The sequence below is a fragment of the Anabrus simplex genome, chromosome 1 (assembly GCF_040414725.1).
Source record: "Anabrus simplex isolate iqAnaSimp1 chromosome 1, ASM4041472v1, whole genome shotgun sequence".
Lineage (NCBI taxonomy): Eukaryota > Metazoa > Arthropoda > Insecta > Orthoptera > Tettigoniidae > Anabrus > Anabrus simplex.
In genome coordinates, this window is record NC_090265.1 from 1,597,763,069 (window position 1) to 1,597,769,192 (window position 6,124).

The window sequence follows — 6,124 nt, forward strand, 5'->3', positions numbered from 1 at the left end:
TGGGGCGCTATTGTGTATGATTCCACGTCACCTCTAGTACGTATTCAAGGAACGTCGAATGCCCACCGCTACGTACAGCATGTGCTGCGGCCGATGGCACTCCCGTACCTTCAGGGGCTGCCCAATGCTCTGTTTCAGCAGGATAATGCCCGCCCACACACTGCTCGCATCTCCCAACAGGCTCTACGAGGTGTACAGATGCTTCCGTGGCCAGCATACTCTCCGGATCTCTCACCAATCGAACACGTGTGGGATCTCATTGGACGCCGTTTGCAAACTCTGCCCCAGCCTCGTACGGACGACCAACTGTGGCAAATGGTTGACAGAGAATGGAGAACCATCCCTCAGGACACCATCCGCACTCTTATTGACTCTGTACCTCGACGTGTTTCTGCGTGCATCGCCGCTCGCGGTGGTCCTACATCCTACTGAGTCGATGCCGTGCGCATTGTGTAACCTGCATATCGGTTTGAAATAAACATCAATTATTCGTCCGTGCCGTCTCTGTTTTTTCCCCAACTTCCATCCCTTTCGAACCACTCCTCTTTGGTGTTGCATTGTCACTGTCAGTCAGTGTAATATTGTATTATAGGAAAATTTTCTTCTCTTGTTAATTTAATATTTAGTGCTTGACAATAATGTATTTTAGTGTACCATTTGCCACCGAGGTAAACACCTCATTTGCAAATAAAGAGATTTGATTTGATATTTTTTGTACTATACGAGCATAGAGATTTTGTTCGACTCTTGCAAAACATAAAATGATGCTGTTCATATTTCTGGCCGCATAATGTGCAAATACATTGATCATTTTCTTGATGAAACTTTTTGTTAACACATGGTTTATGATGAAACCCATGTATCGCTAGCCTAATGTTTGTATTCGGTATGTTTCGGTCCAATCCCTGTGTATCATTGCGTCCGTCCTCTGCTTTCCGTTCTCATTCTGCTATTAGTTCATTGTACCGTCCGGGGGAAGATGGTAGTTGCAGTTTGATCTTTAATTCTTCTAGGGAGATCATTTCTCTCGTAAGGGCGTAGATCATTCTGTTTGATGCTAATTTTGCAGATTCAGTAGCTCTTTTCAAGAATCTTGTTTTGACAATTCAATTTTTCTAAGATCAGAGATGGTTAGTTTCTCCCAAATGAGAGCGAGCCCATACGTAACTATAGGCGTTATTGTGGATCAAAAAGTGGCATAGCTGTCGCTAGTGCAGGGGAAGTTAAATTCATAATATTATAAAATGCACATATAGCTGTTGTCCTTTCTTCCATACGCATGCTAAAAGATTTGGTGGTTATCTGTAGTGTTATACCAAGATAATTACCTTTTAAACACTTTCCAAAGGTTCGTTTTCTAGTAATATGGTGCCACTTCTTGAGTCTCTGCCCCCTATCCTAAAGATCATTTGCTTCCTTTTATCTAGATTTATTTTGAATTTGTTGCACTGTGCCCATTGTTCAAGGTTGCTTAAAGCTGATCGCAGGTCTTTTTTGTTGGACGAACTTAGAACCATATCGTCAGCATATAGAACAAGCAATGTTTCTTCAGTTCCTTCCAAAAATTTTCCTATGTCAGCAGTTACAATGTTGAAAAGAACGGGGCTAATGGGGTTACCTTGTAGGACTCCATTTGTTTGTACAATATCTTTAGATACTGTGACGTCATCACTGATCTGAAACATGTTGTATTTTAAAATGCTTTGTATGATTTTGGTTATAGTATGGTTTCCTCTAATCATGTTGCGAGTTTTGATATGAGTATTCCGTGGTCTACGTAGCCGAAGGCTTTAGTATAATCTATAAAGATTGCATGATATTTCCCTCTTGGTTGTTTTCTATGACGTCTAATAAAACTTTCACCGCATGAAGCGTCGATTTTTTTTTTCTGAAGCGAAATTGGTTATCAGGTATTTTATCATCTATAATTTCTGTTAATTTGCTTGTCAAGATATCTGTGAAGGTTTTAAATCTCGGGTTTTCCAGGGCAATTCCTCGATAAGAGTTCATGTCGTCTGTGTGACCTTTCCCTTTGTAGAGAATCTTTACCGCTGCTCGTCACCATTCTTCAGCGATTGTTCTCGATTTTAAGTATTTGTTGAAAAATACTGTCCAGAATTGACCAATTATGTCACTGGAAGTTTTTAGGTGTTCGTATGCTATTTGGTCCGGTCCGAATGCCTTTTTGTTTTTTTATTTTTGCAATGGTAAGTTCAAATTCTTACCGTGAAAGTTTTAGTTCTTTTTCTATATTTGCACTACATTTACCTTGGGTTAATAAGTATGTTCGTTCTGTGTTCAATATGGCGGAGAAGTGTTTTTCCCATTTTACAATTGGATTTTCTCCATTCATACGTTGACATTTCTTTTTAAGAACAATGAAGGGATCGCTTCTTGCGTCCTCGGCTCGTTTTATGACTTCTTCTTCAATGTGCTTTTTCCTTTTGTACTTTGTAATGTCTTCGTATTTCCTCCGCTGGGTGGTGTAGATTTCTGGATTAGGTATTGTTTTGGTCATTTTGGCTCTCCATAGTATTTGAAGAGTACTTTTTCTTTCTTTGTAGCAAGAATTATCAAACCATGGTTGTGCTCTTCCTTTTGCAAAAGGTTTACAAGCTCCTCTTTTTTTTTGCTAGGGGCTTTACGTCGCACCGACACAGAAAGGTCTTATGGCGACGAACAAGCTCCTCTAATAAGGCCGTTAGTTACTGTTACATCCTCAGACAAAATGGAACGCACCTTACATCCCGAGACAAAATGGAATGCACACACCAGTTTGGTACTCTTTGATATGAGATTGATTATTTTGAAAAAAGGACGACGTAATCGAGTTTTTAAGATTGTGGGAAATAATAAAGACCAACACCTGTGTTACTAGCAGACAAATTCCGTTTATCGCGTAAACTTTCGGGTTCCATATAACATTAGTGGCGACTGTGGACAAGACGTGAACCAAGCTGTAATGTGAAATTATGTTCACGAAAACATACGATGTGGTGATAGCGAAAACAGACCCCAACAAGGTAAGATTGCATTTTATTAAACTAGAACGACTGTCGATTGAACTGAACGATGTCGACGAGAAAATATTAGAAGTGCTTCTCGACGACAGTGACGAAGGACGATACACAAATGAATACGATAAAGATAATATTAAAATCGTGATAAAGCAGACGAACCTCGTCAGAGAATGGAGTGTGTTGTATTAACACAACATACAAATGAAGGAAATCAAATATCGAGTGATGGTTTCATAGGTTTCTCACAGAAAAGGCTCATACTGCCGAAAATCGAACTTCGAAAATTTTCCGGAAAAGTTAGGGAATTGTTAGGGTTTTGGGACCAGTTCCGTCGAATTCATAACGACTCAGACATATAAAAAGTAGATAAATATCAATATTTGATCCAATGTACTGTTGAAGGAAGTAGAGCTAGGGAGGTGGTAACTAGTTTCCCTCCAACAGTTAAAAATTATGATAGTGCAGTCTTAAAAGTAGATTCGGAAAAGAAGAATTATTCGTCAAATTTTATGTTCGTAAACTACTTGGACTTGTGATTGAAAATGTTTCTTCAACACAAAGACTGACTCTCCTACAGCTCTGCGATCGCTTAGAATCCCACTTTCGATCCCTTGAATCTCTTAGCATGAACTACTGACAAGTACGCAGCATTTATGTTTCCGTTAGTTGAATCATCTCTACCTAAAGAATTGCTGAGAATATGGCTAAGGAATTCAGTCCATTGCCCTGTTAATGACTCTAACGAGGATTTATACTCTGGCAGACTCTCACGACCTTTTTCTTATTCCTCAAGAATGAAGTGGAAGGTGAACAGAGGGTAGCACATGCCTAAGGAGAATTTAATACAACAGAAACCTAGATTAAACGAAGTGGAAAAATGGCCACTGCTAGTAGTCTATTCACAGGAAACATTAAAGATCCTGGAAATGTATGTGTATTCTGCGGAAAATCTCACGAGAGCAAAGAGTGCTTCAAGGCACAGAAAATGACTCTGGTGGAAAGAAAGAATATGTTGATGAAAACGGGTATTGCTTTCAGTGCTTGAGGCCTGGTCATTTTGCCAAGATTTGTAAGGGTAACGTACTGTGTCACTTCTGTGGAAAGAAACATGTTATTTTAATGTGACCAGCTTTACCTTCAAAGATATCCAAGGAAAATGCGGGAGACACACACGATGAAAAGGAAGGTGCCAGTGCTACATTGCGTAACTAAAACGGTAACCAGGATGTTTTCTGCAGACCTAGCACAATCCAACACGTGGAGAGTAGGCGTACTTTTATTTTCTTGTACGAATTGACCAAACAGCTAGACACGATAAATGGTATCTTACCTGACTGAGTGGCTCAGAGGGTAGAGCGTTGGCTTTCTGAGCCCAAATTGGTATATTCGGTATTTGAAGGTGCTCATATACGTCACCCTTGTGTCAGTAGATTTACCGGCCCGTAAGGGAACTCCGGCGGGACAAATCTCCGGCACTTCAGCTTCTCCGAAAACTGTACTAACTAGTTGGTAGGACGAAAGACCAATAATTCTTACATTGTATCCTACAGAGCACATTTCTCCAGCATTTTGAAAATAAATATAAAGTGAAAAAGGATGATACTGTAAAAGACGCTTGCTGTCCAACGCCAAACCTGCAATATTTAGAACTCCCTAGTCACCTCATCCGCTCTTCCAACGATACGGCGTAATATGAGGACTTCAGTCCTACACACCACCATTACTGAGCGAGTTGGCTAAATGGTTCGTGGCATATAGCTCTTAGCTTGCGTTCGGGATATAGTAAGTTCCAATCCCACAGCCGACAGCACTGATAGCTTGTATTCCGTGGTTCACATTTTCACATCAGGCAAGTACGGAAGGTACTGTCTCTCAATTAATGCCACCGCCACTGCCTTCGCAGTACCAGCCTTTTCCTATTCTATCGTAGCTATAAGACGTGTCTGTGTGGGTGCAAGTAACAAAATCGGCGTTACCATAACCTTCTTCGAAAAATATCGAAGTGAATTATTCAGGAAAGTGGACGTATGTGATTTAATATCATAAACACAAGAAGGACTGTTCATTTTCCAATAAATATGTCAAATTGTTTATACTATAAATTGTTGTTATGAATTATTATTATTATTATTATTATTATTATTATTATTATTATTATTATTATTATATGAATTATTTCTAGATGTTGTTATATTACTTTGTTCAAGGTTTTCTGTTTTGTATGTTCATTCTCGGTAATTAGGTCTAATTTTTTAATGGCCATGTATTATGATTTATTAATTAGGCCTATCGGAAATGCGCTAATTTTCTTTCTTTATACAATATGTAAGTATGTATCCTGTATCTTGTATTTTTATGTCCTTTTAAGTAAGTATTATGCATCTTTGAGTGCTTCCCTACTAAAGAAAAGTGTGAAACGGTATTTTCTCCCGAAGCCTCTGCACTTGCTTCATCAACACGTCCACTCGATTTAATCGCTTACAATATGGCGGACGGGGATTTCAAGTAGATTCAAATATGGCAGTCCAATAGCCATCCTATAGTCCTTCTTCTAGCTTGTTGGTAATAACCTGTTGTAATTAGGATACGTCTGAACGTAGTTTAAAATTATTGTAGTGTATTGTAGCATCTGAACATAGTTTAAATTTATTGTATTGTATCATAGTACCGTATCTAATTAGAAATTAGTGTATTACTGTGAAACATTTGTGTGGTATAGTATTTGTAGTATCTGTAGTAACTCTCTTACTAAAATTCTGTTGTAGTAATTAGGGTAGACTAAACTGCAGTTTAGAAGAATGTAATTCTTGTGTATTATTTTTGGTTTTCAGTAATTAACAGCATTTTTTATCCTGTTAGGATGTTGTAGGAAATAATCCGACAACTAACTAGTATTGTAGTGTAGTAGTAGCCTATATTAATTACCTTGCTGTCGTGTGATCTTTGTGAACTATCCTAGACAATATTTCTTTCCTTTCATTTTTATTTTGCACAGACTAAGTTGACTTCACTTAATTTTCCTTTTCTTTTCATTCTCCAGTAAAGCATGGCTAAGGAGTGCAAGTTTAGGAACTGTTGATGTGGCCAGCCATTAACGAGTATGA